The sequence below is a fragment of the Nicotiana attenuata genome, unplaced genomic scaffold (assembly GCF_001879085.1).
Source record: "Nicotiana attenuata strain UT unplaced genomic scaffold, NIATTr2, whole genome shotgun sequence".
Taxonomy (NCBI): Eukaryota; Viridiplantae; Streptophyta; class Magnoliopsida; order Solanales; family Solanaceae; genus Nicotiana; species Nicotiana attenuata.
The window spans coordinates 130,543-145,174 of record NW_017671986.1 but is presented as its reverse complement, the minus strand read 5'-3'; positions in this window follow the sequence as shown (position 1 = coordinate 145,174).

Sequence of the window (14,632 nt, the reverse complement as noted above, 5' to 3'; positions counted from 1 at the left end):
GACGTCACCATATGCAGGCGTCATCATTACGCGTGTTCCCGAGGAAGTACAAAAGGTGTCCTGATGCTTGGTTTCCCGCGCCTGTTTGGGATTTTGCCTCTTCGATTTCAACGCTACCCAACCCTATAAATAGGGAAAGGGTTCAACTTAATCTAACTTTAGATCATCTGCAAACGCTTTCCAACTATTTCAAGAAAACGCTTCCTTTTTACGAAAAATCACCGCTTCCCTGAAAGTACACTTGTGGTTGTGTAGTACATCACTCCTTAATTGGAAACCATGACAAAACCTAAACGGGATAACGCTCCGGGGGCTCAAAATAATAAATCATCTGACATACCGCCTACATCCGGCGGCAATAAGGGAGAGAAAGGGGAGGATCTCACCCCTCTTACCGTAGATAACGTGCTCCTGAAGCAACGCCTTATTAGGAGAGACTTTCAACGGGATTCTCCCGAACAACCTTGGGAGAAATCTGAGTTAAAACAAACTAATTTAGATACTCTTCGTGCGTCGTATGATATACTCGCTCACGTGGAGATGGTTTTAGCAGGAGCGGACTACGCAAACAACCATAGACTGGGATACTCTACGTTTTATGAATATCCCTTTTTGATCGGCTACGGCCTCCCCATTTTTCCATTGGCGGAAGAACTCTGCCGTTACTACAACATGTGTCCCGCCCAACTCACTCCGTATACCCTAAAGGTATGTAGGGTAATGTCTACATACACGGAGCTGGTCGGGCTGGAGGTCTCCGTCCACCACCTATTGCAGCTATTCAGCGCTAGCTACCTGAGGGGCACCATACTGAATCTAAAGAATCGTGGCTCGAAGGGGTTGGTCGTGCAAACCAACGATCGGGCTAACCGGGGCTATTGGCGTAGATACTTCTTTATCAAGACGGAGCACCTGGTGTCTAACCCCGTCGGATTCCCTGAGAGGTGGAATTCGAGACGTAAGTATTCCTATCCGTCGAGTCATTTATCGTACGTGACTTTAGCGGTTCCGATTATACCATCCTTATGATTTTTCTGTTATTTTGCAGCAATAGCTCACGTCCCCCGGTTCATAACTGATATTAAGCAGTGGGTGTTCGGTTTGCTGCCTCTCGCGGAAGAAACCCGTACGTGGGCTGAATTCATTGAACGTTACGGTCCCGCGAGCCCTTCAGGTATTTCTTCGACTTTAATTAGTCGCTTTCACAAACTTTGTCAGCTAAATCACTTCTATTGCCAGGTCGAAGTGCTCCTAAGAGGAGGGCGACGACATCCGCCTCCTCCCGATCAGATGTTGGTCAGAATACGCAGGAAATACTTTGTGCTTCTGTCAGGGAAGGGGTGACCGTAGCCTCTTTACAAGAGGCTGCTCCTGCGGAGGTGGCTACAAATGAGGCGAGGCCGTCGACATTGTCTCCGCAACCTGCGGACGAGCCTTCCGAGGGCGAGGAGCCTGAGGAGAGAAAAAGGAGGAGGCTCGTGATGGGTAAGGCGGTGGCGACTGGAGATGAAGAGGGTGACGCACCTCGCCAAACAACTAGGCCCGTCTTTATGGCCGACGCCATCCGTTCGGGGAGGCCGGCCAACCAGATAAGTGCTAATGTTGGTACCAGCTCGGCTCGTGTTGCCGAGGGTAGCTCATCGCTCCTTGTTGGTGGCGACGCTGGGGGACCAACTGCTGAGGCCGCCCACGGGAATGTGGATGAGATGGCAGAATACTCTGCACGCGTGAAGATAACAGTAGACGGATCTGGCCGCCGCATCGTGATTCCAGGGGCTTACAACTTGTTACAGCACAGCGAGCGGGCTGCACTGGAGATGGCCCTACTGTGTGCTGCCCCTAAGCGCGAGATGCTGAGTGTTGTCAGCGATGCGGAACTGTCACGGAGGGTCGCTGGTATGGCGTTACAGGTAACTTCTCTGTTTTTCCGTGTGTCGTGAAGTTGATTTTGATGCGTACTACCTTACATGCATGTATATATGTTCTTCTTTAGACCCTGGTTTTGGAAGTGGAGAGGAGGCGCCGTGAGGAGAAGAAAACGACCATTTTTGATAAGATGGCGAAGAGGTATAAACGGTATCGCTCCAAGCATCAAGCGGCGGCAGATCTTTTCCGGCAAGATCCACAGTTCCAGGTGTTCCGGGAAGGCCTCGAACAGAGGGAGGCACAATTGAGCCGCAGGGCGGCGGAGCTGGAGAAAACGGATGAGGAGTTGGTGAAGGCTGTGGCTCGTAATAGCGAGCTGGAATCACTCCTCAAACTGAGGGAGGAGGAGTTGGAGCTCAGCCGTGGAGTGGCGACGGAGGTAGCCGATCTTCACCGTAGGGTGGCAGCTTTGACAGCCGAGCTCGAAGCTAAGGCGGCTGAGATCGATGTCCTCAGGCGTACTGCCCCGCCACGTCCCGGGGACGCGACCCAAGATGCGCACGAGATGTGGATATATGCGGAGGCCAAATTGGACGTGTATAAAAAACTTCTTGTTGCGGGTCGTGCCTCCGAGGAGGAAGTTCAAGAGCAGTTGCGCCAGGCTCGTGCCGCTCGTGTAGCTTGTGGGTACAGCTCCAACTCTCCTGACCGAGAGGGCTACACTTCGGAGGACGTCAACCAGCTCGAGTCCAACCCATGGTTTAATGAGACTTACCGTCTCAGTGGCGATGGTCGAGAAGGAGAGCAAGCGGATGGCGATGGTAAATCTGGCAAGGCTCCTTAAGATTTGTATAGGTTTTGCCTTTTTTCTTTTTGGAATGTAATGGGAGTCCTCCATGGGACTAAATGTATAAAATTTTTGTCATAATGAAAGAATTATACTTTTGTTGCTATTCTTTTGTGTTGTTCTTTGTTTATACATGGTTTGTCACCGTCGAGCGGGGTCGACGCATCGATTGGCGATGGCCTTTGGCCCATAGGATGTAACTTCAACTGTCGTTGAAGTGTTATCCGTCGTCGTCGAGCGGGGTCGATGATCATTGGCGATGGCCTTTGGCCCAGAGGATGTAACTTCAACTGTTGTTGAAGTGTTATCCGTCGTCGTCGAGCGGGGTCGACGATCATTGGCGATGGCCTTTGGCCCATAGGATGTAACTTCAACTGTCGTTGAAGTGTTATCCGTCGTCGTCGAGCGGGGTCGACGATCATTGGCGATGGCCTTTGGCCCATAGGATGTAACTTCAACTGTCGTTGAAGTGTTATCCGTCGTCATCGAGTGGGGTTGACGATCATTGGCGATGGCCTTTGGCCCATAGGATGTAACTTCAACTGTCGTTGAAGTGTTATCCGTTGTCGTCGAGCGAGGTCGACGATCATTGGCGATGGCCTTTGGCCCATAGGATGTAACTACAACTGTCGTTGAAGTGTTATCCGTCATCGTCGAGTGAGGTCGACGATTATTGGTGATGGCCTTTGGCCCAGAGGATGTAACTTCAACTGTTGTTGAAGTGTTATCCGTCGTCGTCGAGCGGGGTCGACGATCATTGGCGATGGCCTTTGGCCCATAGGATGGAGTTGGTGGCCTTAGCCGCTTACATAATGGAGTTGGTGGCCTTAGCGGCTTACATAATGGAGAAGGTGGCCTTAGCCGCTTACATAATGGAGTTGGTGTCCTTAGCCGCTTACATAATGGAGTTGGTGGCCTTAGCCGCTTACATAATGGAGTTGGTGGCCTTAGCCGCTTACATAATGGAGTTGGTGGCCTTAGCCGCTTACATAATGGAGTTGGTGGCCTTAGCCTCTTACATAATGGAGTTGGTAGCCTTAGCCGCTTACATAATGGAGTTGGTGGCCTTAGCCGCTTACATAATGGAGACTCAACTAGGCTAGTCCCTTTATTATATCGGCCTGGAGAATGCATCGACTGGCCGGTATGATAAACCTGTCTCTATACGCCCCTGGGTGTCCCCTTCGCCGCCTCGTTAAAAACCTCCCTGAGAAAACCCAATTGGGACAAAACTCAGGTAAGGAAAAAGAGTACGACTCGGGAGACACCCTTTAAAAATGGAAGTACTTGAGGTGGGCGCGTTCTAGTTGTTTTGGAGTATTTTTCCCTCCATTGTTTCCAACTAGAATGCTCCTTTGCCTGCATCTGTTGTGATTTTATATGGCCCGCTCCAATTGGTGCCCAGTTTTCCTTCGCTTGGGTCTTTTGACGCCGAAATTTTGGCTTTAAGGACGTAGTCGCCTACTTTGAGCGGTCGTATTTTAGCTTTTCTGTTGTAATACCTTTCGACCAGTTGCTTTTGAGTCGTTATTCTTATGTGGGCCATATCCCTTCGTTCTTCTGCCTCGTCGAGGTCTTGAAGCCTACCCATGTCGTTGTCTACTCCGCTGGTATGTGAATATCTCAGGCTTGGTTCTCCGATTTCGACTGGTATAACCGCGTCGGTTCCGTAGACCAGTGAGTACGGTGTTTCTCCTGTGCTGGATTTGGGCGTTGTCCGGTATGCCCACAGTACCTCTGGTAGTAATTCGGGCCAGAGCCCTTTGGCTTCTTCGAGTTTCTTCTTCAGTATGTTCAATATTGTTTTGTTGGAGGATTCTGCTTGGCCGTTGGCGGCGGGGTGATATGGCGTGGAGAGTATCCGTTTGATGTGCCATTTGTCAAAGAACTCCGTTATCTTTTTGCCGATGAATTGGGGGCCGTTATCGCAGCTGATTTCTTTGGGGATGCCGAAGCGGCATATGATGTTTTTCCATATGAAGGCGATGACTTCTTCTTCGCGTATTTGGCGTACGCACCTGCTTCTACCCACTTGGAGAAATAGTCAGTCAAAACTAACAGAAATCGTACCTTTCCTCGTCCTGCTGGTGGGGACCGATTATGTCCATCCCCCATTTAATGAAGGGCCAAGGTGATGTTACTGAGTGTAGGGGTTCTCCCGGTTGATGTATCATGGGGGCGTACTTTTGGCGCTGTTCGCACCTACGAACGTACTCCGCTACCTCCTTTTTCATTGTGGGCCAGTACCCGACTCGGATGATGCAACGGACGAGAGCGCGATTGCCGGTATGTGCGCCGCGGTGGCCCTCGTGTACCTCTTCGAGTACTTGCCTTGTTTGGTGTGGCCCCAAGCACTTAGCGAGGGGTCCGCCAAACGTTCTTTTGTACAGATCGTGACTTATTAGGCAGTATCGGGCGGCTTGTACGCGGAGCTTTTTGGCTGCTTTTTTGTCGAGCGGGAGTGTCCCGTCCTGCAGATAGGAGATAAACTGGTTGCGCCAGTCCCAAGTTAGATTTAAAGAGAGTACCTCAGTGTGATCTATGGCTGAATGGAGGAGGGTGACTATATTTCCCTTGTTGATGTTTTTGGTGGCTGCAGCCAATTTGGCTAGGGCCGTCTGCTTCGACGTTCTGCGCCCTCGGGATTTGTTCCAGGCGGCATTCGTCGAACTCGGGCATCAACTTGTGAATTTCTGATTGATATTTCTATAGTCTCTGTTCCTTGATCTGGTAAGTCCCGGTGATCTCGGGGCATTGTATGGACTGACAATTATTTCGCCCGTGGGGACCTCGAGTACAAGTCCCGTCCCGATCCCGAGGCGTTGGAAGCGCCGTCAGTGTAGAGGGTCCAGAGGTCGGTACTAGGAGTGGCACGAATGGCCTCTAGTTCCGCTTTCGGCAGAACCTCTGTACTGAAATCGGCGACAAAATCTGCAAGTACCTACGACTTGATGACGTTTCTCGGGTGATAGGATATGTCGTGCTCGCTGAGCTCTATGGCCCATCTGGCGAGCCTGCCCGATAACTCGGGCTTGTGTAGGATGCTTCTCAGGGGGGAGGTCGTTATAACTTTTATAGGATGACACTGAAAGTAGGGTCTAAGCTTTCATGAAGCTACGACCAGTGCCAGAGCCAGCTTCTCGAGGTGTGGATACCGTATTTCGGCGTCCACTAGGGTTTTGCTGATATAGTAAATACGAGACTGCGTACCTTTGTTTTTACGGGCCAGGACTGCGCTGACGGCGACTTCGGACACTGCCAGGTATACTAGCAAGGGTTCGTCAGGGTTCGCTTTAACTAGCAATGGTGGCGAAGACGGGTATTCTTTCAATTTTTTTAAAGCCTCGGCGCATTCCTCGTTCCATTGTAGTCCGTGATCTTTTCTCAATACGTTAAAAAATTTATGGCACCTGTCGGAGGATCGCGATATGAACCTGGATAGGGCGGCTATTCGCCCTGTCAGCTTTTGTACCTGTTTTTTGCTGTGCAAGGTCTCAGGTATTGCGTCTATCACCTTGATCTGGTCAGGATTGACTTCGATACCTCGTTGTGATACGAGGAAACCCAAGAACTTCCCTGATGCTACGCCGAAGGCGCACTTTTCTGGGTTTAATTTCATCACGTACTGTCATAGTATCTCAAAGGCTTCTTTCAGATGGTCGAGGTGGTCTTCTTTGTTTGCCGACTTTACCAGCATATCGTCGATGTAGACCTCCATGGTCTTGCCAAGCTGTTCCTTGAACATTCTGGTAACTAGCCTCTGATACGTCGCCCCTGCGTTTTTGAGTCCGAAGGGCATCACCTTGTAGCAATACGTTCCCTGGTGGGTGATGAAAGTTGTCTTTTCTTGGTCCTCCTCGGCCATCATGATCTGGTTGTAGCCGGAGTAGGCATCTAGGAAGCTTAGCAGCTCATGTCCTGCTGTGGCGTCGATCAACTGGTCGATGTGAGGTAACGGGAACGAGTCCTTCGGGCATGCCTTGTTAAGGTCTGTGAAATCTACGCACATCCTCCACTTCCCGTTTTTCTTTTTGACCATGACGACATTGGCGACCCATTGGGGATATTTTGATTCCCTTATGGACCCGTTGGCCAGTAGCTTATCTACCTCTTCGCTGACGGCCTCGTTGATTGCGGCGTTGAAATTTATTCTAACTTGCCGCACGGGTGGATATAGTGGGTCGACGTTCAGTTTGTGGGTGGCAATGTCTCTTGGTATCCCCGGCATATCTGAATGAGAAAAAGCAAATAGATCTGTGTGGTTAGTTAAAAATTCATGGTACTTACTTGGGTCGCAGAGGCTGTGTCCGATGTAGGCTTTTTTTGAGTGGTCGGTGCTGTCCAGTTGTACCGGGTTGAGATCCTCGACCGTTGCTTTGCAGGCTTCTACGATGTACGGATCTTTGATGGCTTCCGTTGTCGGGTCGACCTTAGTCCCCGACACAGTTGATTGCTATGCTTCCGCACTTGCTCCTTTCAACTGCTTGGTGTGTGAGTAGTCTTGAGCGATTCGGTAGCACTCTTGCGCGGTGCGCGGCTCGCTCCGAATGCTAAATATTCCCCAAGGGGTGGGGAACTTGATCACTTGGTAGAAGCTTGAGGGGAGTGCTCGCATGGCGTGTATCCATGGGCGTCCTATGATAGCGTTGTAGGCTGTTTCTTGGTTCATGACGTGGAAAGTGGTTTCCAGCGTAACTCCTCCTGCTAAAATCAGCAATGATACCTCCCCGGAGGTTCGTTCCACTGCATTGTTAAACTTTTCAGTGTTATGCAACGCGGTATTATACTATCTTCGAGCCTCATTTGCGCGAGGACTCTTGGATGGATAATACAGGCGCCGTTTCCGTCATTGACCATGATTCTCTTAACATCAGTGTCGTTAATACGTAAAGTTATGACCAAAGCATCATAATGAGGAAAAGACAAACCATCGGCATCTGACTTATCGAAGGTGATACTCTCTTCGAAGTCATCATACCGTTCGTGGGCGATTGTTTGCTTCAGTTTGTGCGAAGTGGTGAACTTTACATGGTTGATTGCTGAATCGTCGCCTCCTCTGACGATCATGTTGATTGTGCGTGCTGGCGAAGGCGGCTTTGGCGGCCCTTGAGGTTAATCCCGCCCTCGTGCGAAGTTGATCTTTCCCTTATCGCTGAGCAGCTCCCTCAAGTATCCTTGGTTCAGCATTCTGACCACCTTCTGCCGTAGCCCTATGCAATCTTCGGTTTTGTGCCCTCGTTCTTGGTGGAACTCGCACAGGACATTTGGCTTCCTCATGGCGGGGTCTGATTTCATCTTCTGCGGCCATTGTACCTTGGTGCCCAGCTTCTTCAGTGCGTACACTATTTCTGAGGGAGACACGCAAAAGTTATGGGCGGATAATAAAGGGGGCATACCTCTTTCATTACGGAGTGGAGCGACATGTCGCTGCAGTGCTTCTGTGTGTCTAGGCGGTGGTGGATGCGAGGATCTGACGTAAGGCTGTTTCCTTTCTTTGTTGAAGCGCGAGGATTGTTCCCGCCGGCCCTCGCTGCATCGATCCCTCCTTGCTTCTGACTGTATTGTCGTGAGCCGTTGGGTTGGTCCGTTGAGGTCATCCTCGTCTGCTCGTACCTCGGCACAGTAGGCGTTGTGGATCTCCTCCCATGTGGTGGGAGGATACTTCATGAGTCGGCTTAGTAGCTTTTTGGTTGCTCTCGAACCATCTCTGCTCAGCCCGTTTTGGAAAGCTGCGACCGTCATGCCTTCCGATACGTTTGGTAGGCTCATCCTTACTCTGTTGAATCTGGCCAGGAAGTCCCTGAGTCCCTCACCTGCGGTTTGTCGGACGGTGAAGATATCGTTGACCCTGGCCTCTACTTTCTTAGCTCCTGCATAGGCGGTGGCGAACTTATCTGCCATTTCTTCGAATGTTGATATCGTTCTGGCTGGCAGCTGTGAGTACCATGTTAGCGCCCCCCCCCCCCCCCGGTCGACGTTCTCGACTTTACTGAGTACGGATGTACGTTATTCCTTCGTACAGATNGTCAACGTTTCTCCGAACTTTTTCAGTAGTACGGATGGTACTTATTCCTTTGACAGATCGTTACCCTTCACAGCGGTCACATAGTGGATCAGGTGGTCTTCGGGGTCCGTCGTCCCGTCATATATCCTTAAGTAGGGTGGCATCTTGAAGGTTTTTGGGATCGGGTGAGGTGCAGCTTCTTCGCTGTATGGCTGTTCGACGAATCTTCCCACGTTGCGCTTTGGTAGTAACTTAGGAGCGCCGGGAATTTTGTCTACTCTTTCTTGATGCTCTTTCATCTGATCCCGAAGTGCCTTGTTTTCATTCTCCATTGCCTCCATTTTTTTAAGGATGGCTGCAAGTGTGCCATCGCTGGTCTGGTCATTGGTGTGGTTGTTGTTTGTACGTACAATATCGTGTTCACTGGTGGTAGCGATGTCTGTCGTCAACGGGTTCTTAATGTTGCTTTGGGGCGATTTTTCGAGCAAGCTGCCTAGGGTGTTCGTCAGCCATTCTTCTAGTAGCTTCTTGACCACCGGGGGTGGTGTTTCTTTGACTACAGATGTGGAAGCTCCCTTTTCTTGCATGATCGTCAGATCTTCAGATGGGGAGGGTGAGATTTCTCCCTCTTGAGTGCTACCAGGTGTTGTGCTCAAGATATTTTCTCTGCCGGCCTCGTTGAGAGGGCCTATGAGGTTGGTTGTGACGCCTGCTATTGCTTTCAATCTTGCGTCATTTTCCGCCATTTTTCGATTTCAGTAGGGTGTGAAGGAAGGTGGTTTATTTTTGATGTTCTAGGTGCAAACTATGATTTCGATTGCCGAAGTTCCCCACAGACGACGCCAAATTATTTTGCTCAAAAGATACTAATTACTTTATAAGCGAAAAACAATCAAAATAATTCACAGGTAAATCGTGATCGAATATAATGAGACCTAGAAGTTCGTATTATGCTTGTGATTGTTTCAACAACTTGGATATTCGAGAGAGTAAGAGAAAGCTAGTTTAGAGAGAGAGAAATAGAAAGAAAGATAGCTTATTATTGAAAGATCTCATGCCTTTTACAACATTGGGATTCTCCTTTATATAATAAGAGAACCCCCTCAAAAATAATAAAATAATACAGAGATAGGTCACGTGCTTTCGAGGAGACGACGAGACCTAAGGGCACGCTTTCGCTCTGACATTCTTAGGTCGTCCCCTCTACTTCGGCTATTGCTTAGTCGTGGGTCGTTGTTACCATAGTGGGCAGAATTTGACCTCATACACTAAGTATAACTTGTTTTTACGTAGATTCCCAAATACTTTTTGAAAATCTGATTTGGATAAAATTTGATGTGAAATTGAATGTGTTTGGACATAAATTTTGGGGCAAGTTTTGACGCGTTAAAAAAGTCTATCTTTTTTTCCGGCTAAAAATTCCCAAATGGTCATGATTGACCCAAAAAAGGTCTTACGCTATATTTGGGATTTGAAGTTTTGGTTTTCAAAATCTCCCAAAAACTAGATTAATTCTATGAACAAACAAATATTTGATTTTTTTTTTAAAAAAAAACTTCAAAAACTTATGGTCAAATGCCTACAATAGTCTGTTTGGCCAGACTTCTTTCAAGGCTAAAAGTATTTTTTTTCTTAACTTGAAATGTTTGGCCAAGCTTGATGGGGAAAAAGTACTTTTGAGGAGAAGTAAAAGTAGGCTTTGAGAAGCAGAAAAAAGTACCCTTAGCGAAATATTATATATACCAAATAATCTTACTTAGTTTAAACTATTAAGTAATATATAATAACTTTTGGGTTGAACTTTCATATTAGTTGAATGATTTTTTGATTTATCTAAATCATCTTGAAAGAATAAAATACTTTTCAATTTTATTTTTATATTTTACTTAAATAAAATTAAAAACTTAATTATTGTCTTTAATAATAAAAATTTGTGATTATTTATCTACTTATATAATAGTACATCTCTTCATGTCCTTATTCGTAATTTGATACTTAAAAGAGGTTTTTTGAAAAGCTTGGTCAAACATAAATTGTTGTTCAAAAGTGCTTCTCAAATTGATTAGCCAAACACAAATTGCTTTTCTTCAAAAGTACTTTTTCTAAAAAGCACTTTTGAAAGAAAAAAAAATAATTCTCAAAATAAGCTGATTTTTTCAGCCTGGCCAAAAAGGCTATGAGAGTGTCATGGTTCATCAACACAGATCAAAATTGCCCTATTTTCGAAATACTAGGAGTGTGTTTCGTATGACAAGAGTTATTTTGTAAAAAAAATACTTTTTGAAAAATACTTTTCGATGTTTTATTGGCGAATGAAAAGTATTTTATGAATTTTAATAAATATTACATGTTAATAATAATATTAAGAAATTGGGTGTCTTGATGATATTTTGAGTACTATAATAAAGATTAATAATAATGTATACGTGATAGGGTTGGAACAAATAATATGAAGTTAGAAGTTAAAATAATTGCCAGAAAATGACTTTAAGCGAGAAAATATTTTTTCCCTTTTAATTGAAAAAATATTTTATGATAACCGAACACTAAAATGATTTTTTATAAAAATATTATCCTGAAAATAACTTTATAATAAAAATATACCCCTAGAGGAAAAACATCAACATTTAGCTTAAAACATCGAGAATAGAAGAGTCGGCTGAAAAGAAGAAGAAACCAAGATCAATATTTATTCAAAGACAAAAGGCACGTTAATTCCTTTAGAGTGGAAGGGATAAGAGAAAAAAGTGATTTATTCACTATTCATTTGTTCAAAAAAAAAGAAACAAACTAATTAAATATAAGAATAATTAGTCACTTGGCCAAGGTGTATGGGTCAAAATCCGACTAAAGGAAGTTCGACATGAAGAGGTGACCAAGTGTGAGAACTGTGGCTCATCATGGGCGACTAGGTCGAGGTCAACCAGGGGTTCACAATACTGAGCCGCCGAGTAAGCCATCGGGGCCGAGATCGAGCAGTAGGAAAAGAAGTAACGGCTAGTACAGCTTTACTCTCAACGGGAATATTCCATTGAATATTCCTTCTGCTGTACTTTTTTAGGTTTTTTGGGAATACCCCACATAAATAGTAGAAGAAAGAAGGCAAAAAGTATGTAATGTTCATTCTGATAAGAATTCTTATGGAAAGTAGACTCTAGAGAGACAATACAAAATATTACTTTTCCACAAGGATTCGATTTGCTGTTTATTCCCCCTTTTTCTCGCATCAGATCCGAGAAAACCTCATATATTCCAATATCCATTTGTCTTATATCATTGTTAGAGAGAAGAATCATACACCTCATTCAACAATTGGGTGAATCATTCTCTCTATTTACACTTATTGCCATTTAATATAGTTATTGCTCATCATTGTTCCTTCACTCATTCTTGACAGCATCATTTAATATCATGTGTATTAAATTGGCTCAGACGTTATTCTGCATTATTTATACAAACACGTGTTAGATCTAGAACTTATTATATTTAACTAGGATGTACCCATCACCTTTGTAATTTAATTGGTTTAACAAAAGGTTTCATACTTTTTGATCAAACAATTTGGCGCCGTCTATGGGGAACTTTTTAGTCAAAGTCATAGTTTTTTTAGATCTAAAAAAAACAACCGCAAAACACAAAAATTTCTTTTTCCAACTTGCACAGTCTGGAATGTAAAAATCCATGGGCCCTGCCCTCCAGCTGGAAAGTAGTAAAATCCACTCCATGAGACTCAAATATCCTCATGTTGTGCAGTCTGTCCCTTCACCGATCAATGAAGTCCTGGGGATCCTCATGTTGCTCACCTCCGAAGACAGGAGGGTGTAGCCTAGTCCATCTGTCCAATAGCTTTTGCGGCTCGCCGTTTGCAACTGGTCTAGGCTCAGGTACAACTGCTGCAACTGGTTAGGCCCCGTCCGCGGGTAGTGCACCCGGAGTCTGATACACTGCAGCTGCATGCCTAGGAGCCTGAGCAATAAGGGTCTGTGCTCCCCCTCCCGCCTAGGATATGGCTGGGTCTGCTGGAAATAAACCAGCCTAGGTCATATAATCCATGAACCGCAGCATACGGCCCATGACCACCTGTGTCATGAAATCAACCGGGGATGGCTCTGCTCTAGGCACCTCGCCCTGCTCCTCCACAATGGGAACCTTTATTGTATTCGCTGGTGGTGCAACTGGGCAACTCTAGGATGTCCTCGTCCCCTACCTCAGGTCGGTGCCCTCCCACGACCTCTGCCTCGACCTCTAGCAACGGGGGGAGCAGCTCTTCCCGGGTTCGGAACGTCTGCTGCCCGCGTTCTCACCATTTGTGAGAGAATAAAAGAGAGAATTTAGTATACCATCAACTGCATGATAGAAGGTGAATAAAGAGTAGTTTCCTAACACCCCATAGCCTCTCGAAGATAAGTACAGACGTCTTCGTACCGATCCGCAAGACTCTATTAGGTCTGCCCATGACTTGTGAGACCTACATGAACCTAGTGCTCTGATACCATGTTGTCACGACCCAATTCTATTATAGGCTGTGATGGCGCCCAACACCGTTGTTAGGCAAGCGGACACCGATCAACTAGTCGTTTTCCGTTTAAATAAATTATTAAGTTGTAACATTTCCTTATTTGTTAAAAGGATTTAGAAGTTTACGAGTGTAACATAAATAAGTGGAAGCAATAAGTACTAATCGGAATCTTGTAAGCAAACCCAAAATCATAAGCCTACTAGTGTGTGTGCCAAGACCTAGTGTCACAAGTGTGTGGGCAATCCAGTAGAATATACAAAAGAATGCAGCCTACTGTCTGAAGGAATAGACAGAAAAGCAAAACATAAGGGAGACTCCAGCTGCTGCAGAACGGCTCGGAAAGCAGCTCACCGTGAAGTCTCGAGGTGGGGATCAACTACGCGCGCCAGGGTAACTAGATGCACCTGCCTCAGATCGCGTACAATTAAGTAAAGAAGTATAGTATGAGTACATAAACAACATGTACCCAGTAAGTATGCAGTCTAACCTCGAAGAAGTAGTGACGAGGGGTCAACTTTGACACTTACTATAGGCTAAAATAATATAATCAAAGTATTATACTCTGCATGCATTACATGATTAATATTGAAAGCTAAATAACAGGAAATGATATGTTCTTCTTTCACAAATATAAATTTCAAATTCAGTTATATCATTTAACAGCTTGCATTTCGAGACATTTAGCAATTACAATCATGGTGAGTTCCAAAGAATTATCATGCGCAAATTATTCCAATGTCGTAAGGTCTGATCCAACATAATATTTAAACTGTGCACTGCCGGAGGATCAAACGGCGCGAACCATAGATGCATCTATTTACTACAGAGGCGCTCGGCCCAATCCACAAATAGCAATTATTCTTAAGGAAAATACAAATTTCTCATTTATAGTCAAGTATTCCATTCAATTTTTCAAATAAGTGAATTTAACCTTTTACGAATTCTTTTATCAAATTCTAACATGACTCAAGTAAGTAAATTAGCAAGTAAGGGCGCAACATTTCAAATAAAGCATGATACGGGTCCTAAACTACCCGAACAATTGCATAATAACTCTCATCAACTCGTACTTACGTAGCCCCCCACAAGTAGGTACACACAATTATTTAATTCACCTATGGGGTTAATTCCCTCTTACAAGGTTAGAAAGGAGACGTACCTCGTCTCAAGGCCTACTTCCCAATTCAAGAATGCGCTCAAACCTCCAAATTTGATGCCAAACGACTCGAAACTAGTCAAACATTACGTAAATTAATCAATCTATGCTCAAAAGTTCATATCCCCACTATTAAAGTGATTACCCAATCCAAATCGCAAGATTCTTAAAATTCACCCGGGGCCCACATGCCTGAATTCCGAAAAATTTTGAAGAAAGTTGTTACCCATAACCTTAGAA